This window comes from Pristiophorus japonicus, unplaced genomic scaffold (assembly GCF_044704955.1).
Source record: "Pristiophorus japonicus isolate sPriJap1 unplaced genomic scaffold, sPriJap1.hap1 HAP1_SCAFFOLD_221, whole genome shotgun sequence".
In the NCBI taxonomy this organism is placed as follows: domain Eukaryota; kingdom Metazoa; phylum Chordata; class Chondrichthyes; family Pristiophoridae; genus Pristiophorus; species Pristiophorus japonicus.
In genome coordinates this window covers 283,432-303,887 of record NW_027251919.1, presented here as the reverse complement: position 1 = coordinate 303,887, position 20,456 = coordinate 283,432, and the positions used below count along the sequence as shown (strand labels likewise).

The 20,456-nt window shown below is 51.0% G+C and overlaps 4 non-coding genes across 4 annotated transcripts; all 4 read right to left on the bottom strand.

Moving 5' to 3' along the window:
• Nucleotides 1-2,293: 2,293 nt before the first annotated feature.
• On the bottom strand, nt 2,294-2,365 carry trnat-ugu (transfer RNA threonine (anticodon UGU)). The gene has a single exon. It is a non-coding gene; the product is annotated as a tRNA-Thr (tRNA).
• A 4,779-nt stretch (nt 2,366-7,144) lies between these two features.
• On the bottom strand, nt 7,145-7,217 carry trnat-ugu (transfer RNA threonine (anticodon UGU)). Its single transcript has one exon. It is a non-coding gene; the product is annotated as a tRNA-Thr (tRNA).
• Nucleotides 7,218-8,280: 1,063 nt separating this feature from the next.
• trnat-ugu (transfer RNA threonine (anticodon UGU)) lies at nt 8,281-8,353 on the bottom strand. The gene has a single exon. It is a non-coding gene; the product is annotated as a tRNA-Thr (tRNA).
• A 1,069-nt stretch (nt 8,354-9,422) lies between these two features.
• Nucleotides 9,423-9,495, bottom strand: trnap-agg (transfer RNA proline (anticodon AGG)). The gene has a single exon. It is a non-coding gene; the product is annotated as a tRNA-Pro (tRNA).
• Between the last annotated feature and the right edge of the window lie 10,961 nt (nt 9,496-20,456).

Below are 20,456 nucleotides of genomic sequence, written 5' to 3'. Positions count from 1 at the left end.
GAGGGGACGGGGAAAGAGAAGGTGAAGGAGTGAGACCGAGCGGGGAAGGGGAGAGAGAGGGAGAATCTGAAAAGAAAGGGAGAAGAGAGAGAGAGAGGGGAAGGAGAGAGAGGGAGGGAAGGAGTGAGAGAATGAAAGTAGAGAGGGAAGGGGAGAGAGGAGGAAGGAGAGAGGAGGAAGGGGAAAGAGAGGGTGAAGGAGTGAGACTGAGCGAGGAAGGGGAGAGAGGGGGAGAATCTGAAAAGAAAGGGAGAAGAGAGAGAGAGAGGGGAAGGAGAGAGAGGGGAAGGAGTGAGAGAATGAAAGTAGAGAGGGAAGGGGAGAGAGGAGGAAGGAGAGAGAGGGGAAGGGGAAAGAGAGGGAGAATCTGAAAAGAAAGGGAGAAGAGAGAGAGAGAGAGGAGGGAGGGGAGAGAGGGGAAGGGGAGAGGGTGAGAGAGGGGAATGAGTGAGAGACGGGGAAAACGAGATATCGGGAAAGGGAGAGAGGTGCAAAAAGATGTAGAACGGGTCGTGATGGAGAAGGGAGAGAGAGTGTAAAAGAGACAAGAAGAGAAGAGGGGGAAGGGTGTGAGGGGAGCCAGTTGTTCCAGGGTCAGTCTCTTGTTAATTGACGGTGAATTTAAATACTGAACTCATTTTGAGTCGGCCCCAGTGAGATTTAAACTCACGACTCCTGGTTTACATTACCAGTGCTCCAATCCCTGAAACATACAAAAAGAGAAAATAGGTGCAGGAGTCGGCCATTCGGCCCTTCGATCCTGCACCCTCATTCAATAAGATCATGGCTGATCATTCACCTCAGTACCCCTTTCCTGCTTTCTCTCCATACGCCGAGATCCCTTTAACCGTAAGGGCCATATCTAACTCCCTCTTGAATATACCCAATGAACTGGCATCAACAACTCTCTGCGGCAGGGAATTCCACAGGTTAACAACTCTCTGAGTGAAGAAGTTTCTCCTCATCTCGGTCCTAAATGGCCTACCCCTTATCGTTAGACTGTGTCCCCGGTTCTGGACTTCCCCAACATCGGGAACATTTTTCCTGCATCTAACCTGTCCAGTCCCGTCAGAATTTCCTTTGTTTCTATGAGATCCCCTCTCATCCTTCTAAATTCCAGTGAATAAAGGCCCAGTTGATCCAGTCTCTCCTCATATGTCAGTCCAGCCATGCCAGGAATCAGTCTGGTGAACCTTCACTGCACTCCCTCAATTGCAAGAATGTCCTTCCTTAGATTAGGAGACCAAAACTGAGCTATGGAGACACCTGCTCTGGGAAAGACAGGGAAAGGAAAAGAGAGTGGAAGGGAAAAGACAGAGTGGAAGGGGAGAGAGAGAGGGTCAAGGGGAATGAGAGGGAAGGGAAAGGAGTTAGAGAGAGGGTGGGGAATGGGAGAGAGAGGGGAAGGGGAGAGAGTGGGGAAGGGGAGAGATCGGGGAAGGGGAGAGAGAGGGGAACGGGAGAGAGTGGGGAAGGGTAGAGAGAGGGGAACGGGAGAGAGAGGGGAAGGGGAGAGAGAGGGGAAGGGGAGAGAGAGGGGAATGGGAGAGAGTGGGGAAGGAGAGAGAGGGGAACGGGAGAGAGAGGGGAAGGGGAGAGAGAGGGGATGGGGTAAAAAGATGTAGAACGGTCGTAATGCGATGGAAAGAGAGAGCGGAAAGAGTGGTTAAGGGAAGAGAGGGGGAAGGAGTGAGAAAGAGTGGGGAAGGGGAGAGAGCAGAAGGGGAATGAGAGAGGGGAAGCAGAGAGACGGGAAGGGGAAGGGGAGAGAGGGGAAGGAGTAAGAGAGAGGGGGAAGGGGAGACAGGGAGGAGAAGGGGAGAGAGGGGGGAAGGGATGGAGAGAGGGAAAGGAGAGAGAGGAAGGATTGTGAGAGACGGAAGGAGAGAGAGGGGGAAGGGGAGAGGGTGAGGCGAGGGAGGGGGAAGGATGAAGAGGCGAATGAGTGGGAGACGGGGAAAGCGAGACAGTGGGAAAGGCAGAGAGGGGTAAAAAGATGTAGCACGGGTCGTGATGGGGAAGGGAGAGAGAGATTTGGAAGGGGAGAGAGAGTGTAAAAGAGATGAGAAGAGGAGAGGGGCGCCTGTTGTTCCAGGGTCGGTCTCCAAAGCGGGAAAGAGTAAAAAGAGACAGAATGTGTAGTGATGGGGAAACCAGGGAGAGAGGGAGAAAGGGAAAGGAGAACAGGAGAGACTTTTGTTCCAGGTCTGGTCTTGGAGCTGTTTAATATTTATAATTAAACACCTTGTTAATTGACGTAAACTTAAATTTAAATACTGAGCTAGTTTTGAGAAATTCCCAGTGAGATTTGAACTCACGACCCCTGGTTTACAAGACCAGTGCTCAAACCCCTGAGCTATGGAGCCACCTGTTCTGGGAAATGCAGGGGAAGGAGCAGGAAAGAGAGAGGAAGGGAAAAGAGAGCGTGGAAGGAGTGAGAGAGAGGGGAAGAGGAGAGAGAGGGGGAAGGGGAGAGAGTGGGTGAAGGTGTGAGAGTGCGGTGAATGGGAGAGAGGGGGAAGGGAGAGAGGGGTTGAGGTGAGAGAGAGGGTAACGAGTGTTTAAGAGCGGGAAGGGGAGAGGGGGGGAAGGGGAGAGACGGGGGAAGGGGAGAGAGAGGGGGAGGGGAGAGAGGGGGAAGAGGAGAGAGGGGAAGGGGAGAGAGAGTGGGGGAGGAGGAGAGAAAGGGGGAGAGTGGGGAGAGAGTGGGGAGGGAGAGAGAAAGTGTTAGAGGGTGGAATGGGTCAGAGGGGAGGGGGAGAGTCTGATGGGAAAGGGGAGAGCAAGAGCGAGGGAAGGAGAGAAACGAAGGAGGGAGAGGGGCGAGAAGAGTGGAGCCAGGGGAGGGGAAGGAGAGAGGGGGGGAGAAAATGGGTCGAGGAGAGAGAGGGATTGGGTGAGAGAGAGGAAGATGTGAAAGAGAGGGGAAAGGGAAAGAGAGGGAGGAAAACGGGAGAGAGTGGGGAAGGGGAGAGAGTGGGGAAGGGGAGAGAGCGGGGAAAGGGAGAGAGAGGGGAACAGGAGAGAGTGGGGAAGGGGAGAGAGAGGGGAACGGGAGAGAGTGGGGAAGGGGAGGGGAAGGGGAGAGAATGGGGAAGGGGAGAGAGCAGGGAGGGGGAGAGAGTGGGGAAGGGGAGAGAGCGGGGAAGGGGAGAGAGTGGGGAGGGAGAGAGAAAGAGTTAGAGGGGGGAATGGGTCAGAGGGGAGGGGGAGAGTCTGATGGGAAAGGGGAGAGCAAGAGCGAGGGAAGGAGAGAAATGAAGGAGGGAGAGGGGCGAGAAGAGTGGAGCCAGGGGAGGGGAAGGAGAGAGGGGGGGAGAAAATGTGTCGAGGAGTGAGAGGGAATGGGTGAGAGAGAGGAAGATGTGAAAGAGAGGGGAAAGGGAAAGAGAGGGAGGAAAACGGGAGAGAGTGGGGAAGGGGAGAGAGTGGGGAAGGGGAGAGAGCGGGGAAGGGGAGAGAGAGGGAAACAGGAGAGAGTGGGGAAGGGGAGAGAGAGGGGAACGGGAGAGAGTGGGGAAGGGGAGGGGAAGGGGAGAGAGTGGGGAAGGGGAGAGAGCGGGGAGGGGGAGAGAGCGGGGAAGGGGAGAGAGCGGGGAAGGGGAGAGAGTGGGGAAGGGGAGAGAGAGGGGAACGGGAGAGAGTGGGGAAGGGGATAGAGAGGGGAACGGGAGAGAGTGGAGAAGGGGAGGGGAAGGGGAGAGAGTGGGGAAGGGGAGAGAGCGGGGAGGGGGAGAGAGAGGGGAATGAGTGATAAAGAGAAACGGGGAAAGCGAGAGAGCGGGAAAGATTAAAAAGAGGTAGAATGTGGAGTGATGGGGAAAGTAGGAGAAGGGGAAAAGAGGAAAAGGAGAGGTTAACAACTCTCTGAGTGAAGAAGTTTCTCCTCATCTCGGTCCTAAATGGCTTACCCCTTATCCTTAGACTGTGTCCCCTGGTTCTGGACTTCCCCAACATTGGGAACATTCTTCCTGCATCTAACCTGTCCTGTCCCATCAGAATTTTATACGTTTCAATGAGACCCCCTCTCATTCTTCTAAACTCCAGTGAATACAGGCCCAGTCGATCCAGTCTCTCCTCATATGTCAGTCCTGCCATCCAGGGAATCAGTCTGGTGAACCTTCGCTGCACTCCCTCAATAGCAAGAATGTCCTTCCTCAGATTAGGAGACCAAAACTGAGCTATGGAGCCACCTGCTCTGAGAAAGACAGGGGAAGGAGCAGGAAAGAGAGGGGAAGGGAAAAGAGTGAGTGGAAGGGGAAAGAGAGGGAGGGGAAGGGATGAGAGAGTGGGTAAAAAGATGTAGAAGGGGTTGCAATGCGATGGAAAGAGAGAGCAGCAGAGAGGGGAAAATGTGATTAAGTGGAGAGAGGGAGAAGGAGTGAAATTGATAGGAGAAGGGGAGAGAGAGAGGCAAACAAGCAAGTGAGAGGTGAGGGGAAAGGGAAAGAGAGGGGCAGGGGGAGAATCTGAAAAGTGGGAAAGAATGACTGGTATTTAAATACTAAACAAATTTTGAACAGACCCCAGTGAGATTTGAACTCACGATCCCTCGTTTAAAAGACCAGTGTTCCAACACCTGAGCTCTGCAGCAACCTGTTTTGGGAAATACAGGGGAAGGGAAAAGAGAGAGTGGAAGAAGTGAGAGAGAGGGGGAAGGGGAGAGAGTGCGGGATAAGGGGAGAGAGAGGTGGAGCGGAAAGAGAGGTTAAGGGGAGAGAGGGAAGGAGTGAGAAAGAGTGGGTGAGTCGAGAGTGGAAGGGGAGAGAGAGAGGGAAAGTGGAGAAAGGGGAAGGGGAGAGAGGGAGTGAAAGTGAACATCCCTGAACATTTACTGAATCTTACAGCACACAAGGAGGGCCATTCGGCCCATCGTGTCTGTGTCGGCTGTGTGAAAGAGATTATTCCCACTCCGCCCCACCCCCCATCCCTGCCCTCCCCGCTCCACCCCCGCTCTACCCCTCCTCCCTGCTACCCCTTCCCCCGGGGTTTAGTAGCTCTGAAAGTGGATAATTCTCCAGGCCTGGATGAAATGTATCCCAGACTGTTCAGCGAAGCAAAGGAGGAAATAGCAGAAGCTCTGACCATCATTTTTCAATCCTCTCTGGCTTCAAGTGTGGTACCAGAGGACTGGAGGCCTGCGAAGGTGGTACCTTTGTTTAAGAAGGGAGAAAGGGATAGACCGAGTAATGACAGACCAGTCAGCCTAACCTCCGTGGTGGGCAAATTATTGGAAAAACTCCTGAAGGACAGGATAAATCTACATTTAGAAAGACACGGGTTAATCAGGGACAGTCAGCACGGATTTGTTGAGGGAAGTTCCTGTCTGACTAACGATTGAATTTTTCTAGGAGGTAACCAGGAGGGTTGATGAGGGCAGTGTGTATGATGTAGTGTATGTGGAGTTTAGCAAAGCTTTCGATAAGGTCCCACATGGCAGACTGGTCACAAAAATAAAAGCCCCTGGGATCCAGGGCAAAGTGGCAAGTTGGAGCCAAAATTGTCAGAGTCAGGAAGCAAAGGGTAATGGTTGATGGATGTTTTTGTAACTGGAAGGATGTTTCCAGTGGGGTTCCACAGGGCTTAGTACTGGGTCCCTTGCTTTTTGTGGTATACATCAATGATCTCGACTTGAATATAGGGGGGTATGATTAAGAAGTTTGCAGATGATACAAAAATATGCGGTGTGGTTGATAATGAAGAAGAAAGCTGTGGACTGCAGGAAGATATCGATGAACTGGTCAGGTGGGCAGAACAGTGGTAAATGGAATTTAATCCAGAGAGGTGTGAGGTCATGCATTTGGGGAGGGCTAACAAGGCAAGGGAATACACATTAAATGGTAGGACACTGAGAAGTGTGAAGGAACAGAGGGACCTTGGAGTGCAGGTCCACAGATCTCTGAAGGTAGCAGGCCAGGTGGATAAGGTGATTAAGAAGGCATACGGAATACTTGCCTTTATTAGTCGAGGTATAGAATACAAGAGCAGGGAGGTTATGCTTGAACTGTACACAACACTGGTTAGGCCACAGCTGGAGTACTGCGTGCAGTTCTGGTCACCACATTACAGGAAGGATGTGATTGCACTGGAGAGGGTGCAGAGGAGATTTACCAGGATGTTGCCAGGACTGGAAAACTTTAGCCATGAGGAAAGATTGGATCGGCTGGGGGTTGTTTTCCTTGGAACAGAGGAGGCTGAGCGGAGATTTAAAATTATGAGGGGCCTGGATAGAGTGGATAGGAAGGATCTATTTCCCCTTAGCAGAGGGGTCAATAACCAGGGGGCACAGATTTAAAGTAATTGTGTTTGAAGAATGAGGAGGGGTCAGTGAAACCCTCAGATTGTGTCTCATCCCTCAGACTCCTGCCTCCGTCTCTTCAATATTCGCTTCTCAACATCGATATATCGGGTCTTTCACGTAGTAAAACATCCCAAGGCAACTCAGTCACACTCTGTCCCAATCTCTCTGCCTCTCTGTCTCTCTGTCTCTCACTCTCACTCTATCACATGTTCTGCCTTTGTGTCTCTCTTACTATCTCTCACTTTCTCTCTGTCTCTCGCGGGGGAAACGGAGAGAGGGAAGGGGAGAGAGCGAAGGGGAGAGAGGGGGAAGGGGTCAGATGGAATTGAAAAGAGAGGGAGAGGGAGGAGGCAGTGGAGTGAGAAGGGAATAGAGAGAAGGGAGGGGAGTGAGAGGGGAACGAGTGAGAGAGGGAAGGGGAGAGAAAGCGGGAAGGAAAGAGGGGAGGAAGGGGAGAAAGAATGGGGGAAGGGGAGAGAGTGTGGAAGGAGTGAGAGAGGGGTGTAGGAGTGAGATATAGAGGGTAGCGAGTGAGTAAGAGTGGGAAGGGGAGAGAGAGCGAGGGGGAGGAGAAAGGGAAGGGGAGAGAGTGAGGGGAGAGAGGGGGAAGGGAGATGAGAGGGGGAAGGGAGAAGAGAGGGGGAAGCAGAGTGAGAAACGGGGAAAGCGAGATAGTTGGAAAGGGAGAGAGGGGTAAAAAGACTCATGATGGGGAGGGCAGAGAGAGACGAAAGTGTACGAGGAAGGCCTGTTGTTCCTCAGTCAGTCCCAGAGATATTAAACATTTATAATTAAAAACCTTGTTTATTGACAGCAAACTTGAATATGAAGTTCATTTTGAGTAGGTCCCAGTAAGATTTAAACTCACGACCCCTGGTTTACAAGACCAGTGCTCTAACCCCTGAGCTATGGAGCCACCCATAACACCAGCTCTTGTTTACATCTTACTATTGTTAACAAGGAGGTGGGGCCTGAATAATCATTCTCGGTGATTCATCCCTGAACATTCACAGAATCTTACAGCACACAAGGAGGGCCATTCGGCCCATCGTGTCTGTGTCGGCTGTGTGAAAGAGATTATTCCCACTCCGCCCCACCCCCCACCCCTGCCCTCCCCGCTCCACCCCCGCTCTACCCCTCCTCCCTGCTACCCGCCCTTCCCCCGGGGTTTAGCAGCTTTGAAAGTGGATAAGTCTCAGGCCCGGATGAAATGTATCCCAGGCTGTTGAGTGAAGCAAAAGAGGAAATAGCAGAGGCTCTGACCATCATTTTACAATCCTCTCTGGCTTCAAGTGTGGTACCAGAGGACTGGAGGACTGCGAAGGTGGTACCTTTGTTTAAGAAGGGAGAAAGGGATAGACCGAGTAATGACAGACCAGTCAGCCTAACCTCCGTGGTGGGAAAATTATTGGAAAAATTCCTGAAGGACAGGATAAATCTACATTTAGAAAGACACGGGTTAATCAGGGACAGTCAGCACGGATTTGTTGAGGGAAGTTCCTGTCTGACTCATGATTGAATTTTTCGAGGAGGTAACCAGGAGGGTTGAGGAGGGCAGTGTGTATGATGTAGTGTATATGGAGTTTAGCAAAGTTTTCGATAAGGTCCCACATGGCAGACTGGTCACGAAAGTAAAAGCCCATGGGATCCAGAGCAAAGTGGCAAGTTGGAGCCAAAATTGTCTCAGATTCAGGAAGCAAAGGGTAATGGTTGACGGGTGTTTTTGTGACCCCGTGAACTTTTATCTCGTGCAGTAACCTTTTATGATGGGGAGAGAGAGAGTGGAAGGGGGGGCGCGGGGGGCCGAGAGAGAAAGAGAGCTGAACGGGAGAGTGAGAGAGAGAAAGGGAGAAGGGTAGAGAGAGAGAAGGGGAGAATCAGAAAGGAAAGGAAAAAATGAGAGAGAGGAGATGGAAAGTGAAAAGGCAGAGGCGGGAGAAATGGGAGTCACATATTTAAATACAAAACTAATTTTGAGAAGGCCCCAGTGAGATTTGAACCCACGACCGCTGGTTTACAAGACCAGTGCTCTAACCCCTGAGCTATGGAGCCACCTGTTTTGGAAAAGACAGGGGAAGGAGCAGGAAAGAAAGAGGAAGGGAAAAGAGAGAGTGGAAGGAGTGAGAGAGAGGGGAACTGGAGAGAGAGGGAGAAGGGGAAAGAGAGAGAGGGGAAGGGGAGAGAGGGGAAGGAGTGAGAGAAAGAGAAGTGGAGACTGGGAGAAAAAGAGAGGGGCAGGGGAGAGAGCGAGGGAAGGGGAAAGAGAGGTTAAGGCAAGAGAGGGGGAAGGATTGCGAAAGAGAGGGGAAGGGGAGAGAGCGGAAGGGGAGATAGATGGGAAGGAGTGAAAGAGGGGTAAAGGGAGAGAAAGGAGAAGGGGAGAGAGGGGGGAAAGAGTGAGAGAGAGGGGGAAGGGGAGAGAGGGGGGAAGGAGTGAGAGAGAGGAGGAAAGGGAGATAGGGAGAGGAAGGGGAGAGAGAGAGGCGGGGAGAATGTAGAAAGGCGGAGAGAGGGGAAGGAATAGGAAATAAGAAAGAGGGAAGAGAGAGGGGAAGGGGAAAGAGAGGGAGGGGAAGAAGAGGGAGAAGGGGAGAATCTCTAAGGAAAGGGGAAGGAGAGAAAGACAGGAGGGCACCTGCTCTGGGAAAGACAGGGGAAGGATCTGGGGAGAGAGAGAAGGAAAGGAGTGAGAGAGGGAAGGAGAGAGAGAGTGGAAGGGGAGAGAGAGGGAAGGAGAGAGAGAGAGAGGCAGGAGAGAGAGAGAAGGGGAGAAGAGGCAGGGAAGGGAAAGAGAGGGAACGGATGGGGAGAGTGAATGGAAGGAGGGGAAGGAGTGAGAGAAGAGCGAGGGAGAAGGATCGAGAGTGAGGGGGATGGAAAGAGGGTGTGGTGAGGGAGGGGGAAGGGGAGAGAGGGGAATGAGTGAGAGATGGGGAAAATGAGATAGAGAGAGAGGGAGAAAAAGATGTAGAATGGGAAGGGAGAGAGAGATTTGGAAGGGAAGAGTCAGTGTAAGAGAAATGAGCCTGTTGATCCAGGATCAGTCACAGAGCTGTTTAATATTTATAATTGAAGAATTTATTAACTAACAGCAAATTTAAATACTGAGCTAATTTTGAGCAGGCTCCAGTGAGATTTGAACTCACGACCCCTGGTTTCCTAGACCAGTGCTCTAACCCCTGAGCTATGGAGCCACCTGCACTAGAAAAGACAGGGGAAGGAGCAGGAATATGAGGGGAAGGGCAAAGAGAGAGTGGAAGGAGTGAGAGAGAGGGGGAAGGGGAAAGAGAGAGGGGAAGGGGAGAAAGATGGGAAGGCGAGAGAGGGAGGAGACAGGGGAGATAGAAAGGAAGGGGAGAGAGAGGGAGAATGGGGAGAATCTGAAAAGAAAGGGGAAAGTGAGAGAGAGGAGAGAGGGGAGGGAAGATAGGAGAAGGGGAGAGGGCGAGTGAAAAGGCAGAGGAGAGAGTGGGTAGGGGCGAGAGAGGGAGGGGAGAGAGAGGGAAGATATAGGAGGAAGGAGAGAGAGGGGAAGGGGTGGGGAGAGAATGAAAGTAGAGAGGGGAAGGGGAGAGAGGGGAAGGAGAGAATGAGACAGGGGAAGGAGAGAGAGGGGACGGGGAAAGAGAAGGTGAAGGAGTGAGACCGAGCGGGGAAGGGGAGAGAGAGGGAGAATCTGAAAAGAAAGGGAGAAGAGAGAGAGAGAGGGGAAGGAGAGAGAGGGAGGGAAGGAGTGAGAGAATGAAAGTAGAGAGGGAAGGGGAGAGAGGAGGAAGGAGAGAGGAGGAAGGGGAAAGAGAGGGTGAAGGAGTGAGACTGAGCGAGGAAGGGGAGAGAGGGGGAGAATCTGAAAAGAAAGGGAGAAGTGAGAGAGAGAGGGGAAGGAGAGAGAGGGGAAGGAGTGAGAGAATGAAAGTAGAGAGGGAAGGGGAGAGAGGAGGAAGGAGAGAGAGGGGAAGGGGAAAGAGAGGGAGAATCTGAAAAGAAAGGGAGAAGAGAGAGAGAGAGAGGAGGGAGAGGAGAGAGGCGAAGGGGAGAGGGTGAGAGAGGGGAATGAGTGAGAGACGGGGAAAACGAGATAGCGGGAAAGGGAGAGAGGTGTAAAAAGATGTAGAACGGGTCGTGATGGAGAAGGGAGAGAGAGTGTAAAAGAGACAAGAAGAGAAGAGGGGGAAGGGTGTGAGGGGAGCCTGTTGTTCCAGGGTCAGTCTCGGTGCTGTTTAATGGTTATAATTAAACCCCTTGTTAATTGACGGTGAATTTAAATACTGAGCTCATTTTGAGTAGGCCCCAGTGAGATTTAAACTCACGACTCCTGGTTTACATTACCAGTGCTCCAATCCCTGAAACATACAAACAGAGAAAATAGGTACAGGAGTCGGCCATTCGGCCCTTCGATCCTGCACCCTCATTCAATAAGATCATGGCTGATCATTCACCTCAGTACCCCTTTCCTGCTTTCTCTCCATACGCCTAGATCTCTTTAACCGTAAGGGCCATATCTAACTCCCTCTTGAATATACCCAATGAACTGGCATCAACAACTCTCTGCGGCAGGGAATTCCACAGGTTAACAATTCTCTGAGTGAAGAAGTTTCTCCTCATCTCGGTCCTAAATGGCCTACCCCTTATCGTTAGACTGTGTCCCCTGGTTCTGGACTTCCCCAACATCGGGAACATTTTTCCTGCATCTAACCTGTCCAGTCCCGTCAGAATTTCCTTCGTTTCTATGAGATCCCCTCTCATCCTTCTAAATTCCAGTGAATAAAGGCCCAGTTGATCCAGTCTCTCCTCATATGTCAGTCCAGCCATGCCAGGAATCAGTCTGGTGAACCTTCACTGCACTCCCTCAATTGCAAGAATGTCCTTCCTTAGATTAGGAGACCAAAACTGAGCTATGGAGACACCTGCTCTGGGAAAGACAGGGAAAGGAAAAGAGAGTGGAAGGGAAAAGAGAGAGTGGAAGGGGAGAGAGAGAGGCAAGGGGAATGAGAGGGAAGGGAAAGGAGTTAGAGAGAGGGTGGGGAATGGGAGAGAGAGGGGAAGGGGAGAGAGTGGGGAAGGGGAGAGATCGGGGAAGGGGAGAGAGAGGGGAACGGGAGAGAGTGGGGAAGGGGAGAGAGAGGGGAACGGGAGAGAGAGGGGAAGGGGAGAAAGAGGGGATGGGGCAAAAAGATGTAGAACGGTCGTAATGCGATGGAAAGAGAGAGCGGAAAGAGTGGTTAAGGGAAGAGAGGGGGAAGGAGTGAGAAAGAGTGGGGAAGGGGAGAGAGCAGAAGGGGAATGAGACAGGGGAAGCAGAGAGACGGGAAGGGGAAGGGGAGAGAGGGGAAGGAGTAAGAGAGAGGGGGAAGGGGAGACAGGGAGGGGAAGGGGAGAGAGGGGGGAAGGGATGGAGAGAGGGAAAGGAGAGAGAGAGAGGAAGGATTGTGAGAGACGGAAGGAGAGAGAGGGGGAAGGGGAGAGGGTGAGGCGAGGGAGGGGGAAGGATGAAGAGGCGAATGAGTGGGAGACGGGGAAAGCGAGACAGTGGGAAAGGCAGAGAGGGGTAAAAAGATGCAGCACGGGTCGTGATGGGGAAGGGAGAGAGAGATTTGGAAGGGGAGAGAGAGTGTAAAAGAGATAAGAAGAGGAGAGGGGCGCCTGTTGTTCAAGGGTCGGTCTCCAAAGCGGGAAAGAGTAAAAAGAGACAGAATGTGTAGTGATGGGGAAACCAGGGAGAGAGGGAGAAAGGGAAAGGACGGGTAAGGAGAACATGAGAGACTTTTGTTCCAGGTCTGGTCTTGGAGCTGTTTAATATTTATAATTAAACACCTTGTTAATTGACGTAAACTTAAATTTAAATACTGAGCTAGTTTTGAGAAGGCCCCAGTGAGATTTGAACTCACGACACCTGGTTTCAACATTCAGGAAGGATAGAATAAAAGGAAAAGGAGGTGGGGTAGCATTGCTGGTTAAGGAGGAGATTAAGGCAATAGTTAGGAAGGACATTAGCTTGGATGATGTGGAATCTATATGGGTAGAGCTGCAGAACACCAAAGGGCAAAAAACGTTAGTGGGAGTTGTGTACAGACCTCCAAACAGTAGTAGTCATGTTGGGGAGGGCATCAAACAGGAAATTAGGGGTGCATGCAATAAAGGTGCAGCAGTTATAATGGGTGACTTTAATATGCACATAGATTGGGCTAACCAAACTGGAAGCAATACGGTGGAGGAGGATTTTCTGGAGTGCATAAGGGATGGTTTTTTAGACCAATATGTCGAGGAACCAACTAGGGGGGAGGCCATCTTAGACTGGGTGTTATGTAATGAGAAAGGATTAATTAGCAATCTCGTTGTGCGAGGCCCCTTGGGGAAGAGTGACCATAATATGGTGGAATTCTGCATTAGGATGGAGAATGAAACAGTTAATTCAGAGACCATGGTCCAGAACTTAAAGAAGGCTAACTTTGAAGGTATGAGGCGTGAATTGGCTGAGATGGATTGGCGAATGATACTTAAGGGGTTGACTGTGGATGGGCAATGGCAGACATTTAGAGACCGCATGGATGAACTACAACAATTGTACATTCCTGTCTGGCATAGAAATAAAAAAGGGAAGGTGGCTCAACCGTGGCTATCAAGGGAAATCAGGGATAGTATTAAAGCCAAGGAAGTGGCATACAAATTGGCCAGAAATAGCAGCGAACCTGGGGACTGGGAGAAATTTAGAACTCAGCAGAGGAGGACAAAGGGTTTGATTAGGGCAGGGAAAATGGAGTATGAGAAGAAGCTTGCAGGGAACATTAAGACGGATTGCAAAAGTGTCTATAGATATGTAAAGAGAAAAAGGTTAGTAAAGACAAATGTAGGTCCCCTGCAGTCAGAATCAGGGGAAGTCATAACGGGGAACAAAGAAATGGCGGACCAATTGAACAAGTACTTTGGTTCGGTATTCACGAAGGAGGACACGAACAACCTTCCGGTTATAAAAGGGGTCGGGGGGTCTAGTAAGGAGGAGGAACTGAGGGAAATCCTTATTAGCCGGGAAATTGTGTTGGGGAAATTGATGGGATTGAAGGCCGATAAATCCCCAGGGCCTGATGGACTGCATCCCAGAGTACTTAAGGAGGTGGCCTTGGAAATAGTGGATGCGTTGACAGTCATTTTCCAACATTCCATTGACTCTGGATCAGTTCCTATGGAGTGGAGGGTAGCCAATGTAACCCCACTTTTTAAAAAAGGAGGGAGAGAGAAAACAGGGAATTATAGACCGGTCAGCCTGACATCGGTAGTGGGTAAAATGATGGAATCAATTATTAAGGATGTCATAGCAGTGCATTTGGAAAGAGGTGACATGATAGGTCCAAGTCAGCATGGATTTGTGAAAGGGAAATCATGCTTGACAAATCTTCTGGAATTTTTTGAGGATGTTTCCAGTAGAGTGGATAAGGGAGAACCAGTTGATGTGGTATATTTGGACTTTCAGAAGGCGTTCGACAAGGTCCCACACAAGAGATTGATGTGCAAAGTTAGAGCACATGGGATTGGGGGTAGTGTACTGACATGGATTGAGAACTGGTTGTCAGACAGGAAGCAAAGAGTAGGAGTAAATGGGTACTTTTCGGAATGGCAGGCAGTGACTAGTGGGGTACCGCAAGGTTCTGTGCTGGGGCCCCAGCTGTTTACACTGTACATTAATGATTTAGATGAGGGGATTAAATGTAGTATCTCCAAATTTGCGGATGACACTAAGTTGGGTGGCAGTGTGAGCTGCGAGGAGGATGCTGTGAGGCTGCAGAGCGACTTGGATAGGTTAGGTGAGTGGGCAAATGCATGGCAGATGAAGTATAATGTGGATAAATGTGAGGTTATCCACTTTGGTGGTAAAAACAGAGAGACAGACTATTATCTGAATGGTGACAGATTAGGAAAAGGGGAGGTGCAAAGAGACCTGGGTGTCATGGTACATCAGTCATTGAAGGTTGGCATGCAGGTGCAGCAGGCGGTTAAGAAAGCAAATGGCATGTTGGCCTTCATAGCAAGGGGATTTGAGTACAGGGGCAGGGAGGTGTTGCTACAGTTGTACAGGGCATTGGTGAGGCCACACCTGGAGTATTGTGTACAGTTTTGGTCTCCTAACCTGAGGAAGGACATTCTTGCTATTGAGGGAGTGCAGCGAAGGTTCACCAGACTGATTCCCGGGATGGCGGGACTGACCTATCAAGAAAGACTGGATCAACTGGGCTTGTATTCACTGGAGTTCAGAAGAATGAGAGGGGACCTCATAGAAACATATAAAATTCTGACGGGGTTAGACAGGTTAGATGCAGGAAGAATGTTCCCAATGTTGGGGAAGTCCAGAACCAGGGGTCACAGTCTAAGGATAAGGGGTAAGCCATTTAGGACTGAGATGCGGAGGAACTTCTTCACCCAGAGAGTGGTGAACCTGTGGAATTCTCTACCACAGAAAGTTGTTGAGGCCAATTCACTAAATATATTCAAAAAGGAGTTAGATGAGGTCCTTACTGCTAGGGGGATCAAGGGGTATGGCGAGAAAGCAGGAATGGGGTACTGAAGTTGAATGTTCAGCCATGAACTCATTGAATGGCGGTGCAGGCTAGAAGGGCCGAATGGCCTACTCCTGCACCTATTTTCTATGTTTCTATGTTTCTATGTTATAAGACCAGTGCTCTAACCCCTGAGCTATGGAGCCACCTGCTCTGGGAAATGCAGGGGAAGGAGCAGGAAAGAGAGAGGAAGGGAAAAGAGAGAGTGGAAGGAGTGAGAGAGAGGGGAAGAGGAAAGAGAGGGGTAGGAGTGAGAGAGAGAGGGGGAAGGGGAGAGAGTGGGTGAAGGTGTGAGACGCGGTGAATGGGAGAGAGGGGGAAGGGAGAGAGGGGTTGGGGTGAGAGTGAGGGTAACGAGTGTTTAAGAGCGGGAAGGGGAGAGGGGGGAAGGGGATAGACGGGGGAAGGGGAGAGAGGGGGGAAGGGGAGAGAGGGGCAAGAGGAGAGAGGGGAAAGGGAGAGAGAGTGGAGGAGGAGGAGAGAAAGGTGGAGAGTGGGGAGAGAGTGGGGAGGGAGAGAGAAAGAGTTAGAGTGGGGAATGGGTCAGAGGGGAGGGGGAGAGTCTGATGGGAAAGGGGAGAGCAAGAGCGAGGGAAGGAGAGAAACGAAGGAGGGAGAGGGGCGAGAAGAGTGGAGCCAGGGGAGGGGAAGGAGAGAGGGGGGGAGAAAATTGGTCGAGGAGAGAGAGGGAATGGGTGAGAGAGAGGAAGATGTGAAAGAGAGGGGAAAGGGAAAGAGAGGGAGGAAAACGGGAGAGAGTGGGGAAGGGGAGAGAGTGGGGAAGGGGAGAGAGCGGGGAAGGGGAGAGAGAGGGGAACAGGAGAGAGTGGGGAAGGGGAGAGAGAGGGGAACGGGAGAGAGTGGGGAAGGGGAGGGGAAGGGGAGAGAGTGGGGAAGGGGAGAGAGCGGGGAGGGGGAGAGAGTGGGGAAGGGGAGAGAGCGGTGAAGGGGAGAGAGTGGGGAAGGGGAGAGAGAGGGGAACGGGAGAGAGTGGGGAAGGGGAGGGGAAGGGGAGAGAGTGGGGAAGGGGAGAGAGTGGGGAGGGGGAGAGAGTGGGGAAGGGGAGAGAGCGGGGAAGGGGAGAGAGCGGGGAAGGGGAGAGAGTGGGGAAGGGGAGAGAGCGGGGAGGGGGAGAGAGAGGGGAATGAGTGATAAAGAGAAATGGGGAAAGCGAGAGAGCGGGAAAGGTTAAAAAGAGGTAGAATGTGGAGTGATGGGGAAAGCAGGAGAAGGGGAAAAGAGGAAAAGGAGAGGTTAACAACTCTCTGAGTGAAGAAGTTTCTCCTCATCTCGGTCCTAAATGGCTTACCCCTTATCCTTAGACTGTGTCCCCTGGTTCTGGACTTCCCCAACATTGGGAACATTCTTCCTGCATCTAACCTGTCCTGTCCCATCAGAATTTTATACGTTTCAATGAGACCCCCTCTCATTCTTCTAAACTCCAGTGAATACAGGCCCAGTCGATCCAGTCTCTCCTCATATGTCAGTCCTGCCATCCAGGGAATCAGTCTGATGAACCTTCGCTGCACTCCCTCAATAGCAAGAATATCCTTCCTCAGATTAGGAGACCAAAACTGAGCTATGGAGCCACCTGCTCTGAGAAAGACAGGGGAAGGAGCAGGAAAGAGAGGGGAAGGGAAAAGAGAGAGTGGAAGGGGAAAGAGAGGGAGGGGAAGGGATGAGAGAGTGGGTAAAAAGATGTAGAAGGGGTTGCAATGCGATGGAAAGAGAGAGCAGCAGAGAGGGGAAAATGTGATTAAGTGGAGAGAGGGAGAAGGAGTGAAATTGATAGGAGAAGGGGAGATAGAGAGGCAAACAAGCAAGTGAGAGGTGAGGGGAAAGGGAAAGAGAGGGGCAGGGGGAGAATCTGAAAAGTGGGAAAGAATGACTGGTATTTAAATACTAAACAAATTTTGAATAGACCCCAGTGAGATTTGAACTCACGACCCCTCGTTTAAAAGACCAGTGCTCCAACACCTGAGCTCTGCAGCAACCTGTTTTGGGAAAGACAGGGGAAGGGAAAAGAGAGAGTGGAAGAAGTGAGAGAGATGGGGAAGGGGAGAGAGTGCGGGATAAGGGGAGAGAGAGGTGGAGGGGAAAGAGAGGTTAAGGGGAGAGAGGGAAGGAGTGAGAAAGAGTGGGTGAGTCGAGAGTGGAAGGGGAGAGAGAGAGGGAAAGTGGAGAAAGGGGAAGGGGAGAGAGGGAGTGAAAGTGAACATCCCTGAACATTCACAGAATCTTACAGCACACAAGGAGGGCCATTCGGCCCATCGTGTCTGTGTCGGCTGTGTGAAAGAGATTATTCCCACTCCGCCCCACCCCCCATCCCTGCCCTCCCCGCACCACCGCCGCTCTACCCCTCCTCCCTGCTACCCTCCCCCGCCCCCCGCCCTTCCCCCGGGGTTTAGTAGCTCTGAAAGTGGATAAGTCTCCAGGCCTGGATGAAATGTATCCCAGGCTGTTGAGCGAAGCAAAGGAGGAAATAGCAGAAGCTCTGACCATCATTTTCCAATCCTCTCTGGCTTCAAGTGTGGTACCAGAGGACTGGAGGACTGCGAAGGTGGTACCTTTGTTTAAGAAGGGAGAATGGGATAGACCGAGTAATGACAGACCAGACAGCCCAACCTCCGTGGTTGGCAAATTATTGGAAAAACTCCTGAAGGACAGGATAAATCTACATTTAGAAAGACACGGGTTAATCAGGGACAGTCAGCACGGATTTGTTGAGGGAAGTTCCTGTCTGACTAACGATTGAATTTTTCGAGGAGGTAACCAGGAGGGTTGATGAGGGAAGTGTGTACGATGCAGTGTATATGGAGTTTAGCAAAGCTTTCGATAAGGTCCCACATGGCAGACTGGTCACAAAAGTAAAAGCCCATGGGATCCAGGGCAAAGTGGCAAGTTGGAGCCAAAATTGTCAGAGTCAGGAAGCAAAGGGTAATGGTTGATGGATGTTTTTGTAACTGGAAGGATGTTTCCAGTGGGGTTCCGCAGGGCTCAGTACTGGGTCCCTTGCTTTTTGTGGTATACATCAATGATCTAGACTTGAATATAGGGGGTATGATTAAGAAGTTTGCAGATGATACAAAAATATGCCGTGGGGTTGATAATGAAGAAGAAAGCTGTGGACTGCAGGAAGATATCGATGAACTGGTCAGGTGGGCAGAACAGTGGCAAATGGAATTTAATCCAGAGAGGTGTGAGGTAATGCATTTGGGGAGGGCTAACAAGGCAAGGGAATACACATTAAATGGTCGGACACTGAGAAGTGTAGAGGAACAGAGGGACCTTGGAGTGCAGGTCCACAGATCCCTGAAGGTAGCAGGCCAGGTGGATAAGTTGATTAAGAAGGCATACGGAATACTTGCCTTTATTAGTCCAGGCATAGAATACAAGAGCAGGGAGGTTATGCTTGAACTGTACACAACACTGGTTAGGCCACAGCTGGAGTACTGTGTGCAGTTCTGGTCACCACATTAAAGGAAGGATGTGATTGCACTGGAGAGGGTGCAGAGGAGATTTACCAGGATGTTGCCAGGACTGGAAAACTTTAGCCATGAGGAAAGATTGGATCGGCTGTGGGTTGTTTACCTTGGAACAGAGGAGGCTGAGGGGAGATTTAATTGAGGTGTATAAAATTATGAGGCGCCTGGATAGAGTGGATAGGAAGGACCTATTTCCCCTTAGCAGAGTGGTCAATAACCAGGGGCACAGATTTAAAGTAATTGTGTTTGAAGAATGAGGAGGGGTCAGTGAAACCCTCAGATTGTGTCTCATCCCTCAGACTCCTGCCTCCGTCTCTTCAATATTGGCTTCTCAACATCGATATATCGGGTCTTTCACGTAGTAAAACATCCCAAGGCAACTCAGTCACACTCTGTCCCAATCTCTCTGCCTCTCTGTCTCTCTGTCTCTCACTCTCACTCTATCACATGTTCTGCCTTTGTGTCTCTCTTACTATCTCTCACTTTCTCTCTGTCTCTCGCGGGGGAAACGGAGAGAGGGAAGGGGAGAGAGCGAAGGGGAGAGAGGGGGAAGGGGTCAGATGGAATTGAAAAGAGAGGGAGAGGGAGGAGGCAGTGGAGTAAGAAGGGAATAGAGAGAAGGGAGGGGAGAGAGAGGGGAACGAGTGAGAGAGGGAAGGGGAGAGAAAGCGGGAAGGAAAGAGGGGAGGAAGGGGAGAAAGAGTGGGGAAAGGGGAGAGAATTGGAAGGAGTGAGAGAGGGGTGTTGGAGTGAGATATAGAGGGTAACGAGTGCGTAAGAGTGGGAAGGGGAGAGAGAGCGAGGGGGAGGAGAAAGGGAAGGGGAGAGAGTGAGGGGAGAGAGGGGGAAGGGAGATGAGAGGGGGAAGGGAGAAGAGAGGGGGAAGGGAGAAGAGAGGGGGAAGCAGAGTGAGAAACGGGGAAAACGAGATAGTTGGAAAGGGAGAGAGGGGTAAAAAGACTCATGATGGGGAGGGCAGAGAGAGACGAAAGGGTACGAGGAATGCCTGCTGTTCCTCAGTCAGTCTCTGAGATATTAAACATTTTTAATTAAAAAGCTTGTTAATTGACAGCAAACTTAAATATTAAATTCATTTTGAGCAAGTCCCAGTGAGATTTGTACCACGACCCCTGGTTTACAAGACCAGTGCTCTAACCCTTGAGCTATGGAGCCACCTGTAACGCCAGCTCCTGTTTACATCTTACTATTGTTAACAAGGAGATGGGGCCCGAATAATCATTCTCGGTGATTCATCCCTGAACATTCACAGAATCTTACAGCACACAAGGAGGGCCATTCGGCCCATCGTGTCTGTGTCGGCTGTGTGAAAGAGATTATTCCCACTCCACCCCACCACCCACCCCTGCCCTCCCAGCTCCACCCCCGCTCTACCCCTCCTCCCTGCTACCCACCCTTCCCCCGGGGTTTAGCAGCTTTGAAAGTGGATAAGTCTCAGGCCCGGATGAAATGTATCCCAGGCTGTTGAGTGAAGCAAAAGAGGAAATTGCAGAGGCTCTGACCACCATTTTCCAATCCTCTCTGGCTTCAAGTGTGGTACCAGAGGACTGGAGGACTGCGAAGGTGGTACCTTTGTTTAAGAAGGGAGAAAGGGATAGACCGAGTAATGACAGACCAGTCAGCCCAACCTCCGTGGTGGGAAAACTATTGGAAAAATTCCTGAAGGACAGGATAAATCTACATTTAGAAAGACACGGGTTAATCAGGGACAGTCAGCACGGATTTGTTGAGGGAAGTTCCTGTCTGACTAACGATTGAATTTTTCGAGGAGGTAACCAGGAGGGTTGATGAGGGCAGTGTGTATGATGTAGTGTATATGGAGTTTAGCAAAGCTTTCGATAAGGTCCCACATGGCAGACTGGTCACGAAAGTAAAAGCCCATGGGATCCAGGGCAAAGTTGCAAGTTGGAGCCAAAATTGTCTCAGAGTCAGGAAGCAAAGGGTAATGGTTGACGGATGTTTTTGTGACCCCGTGAACATTTATCTCGTGCAGTAACCTTTTATGATGGGGAGAGAGAGAGTGGAAGGGGGGGGCGGAGTGCCGAGAGAGAAAGAGGGCTGAACGGGAGAGTGAGAGAGAGAAAGGGAGAAGGGTAGAGAGAG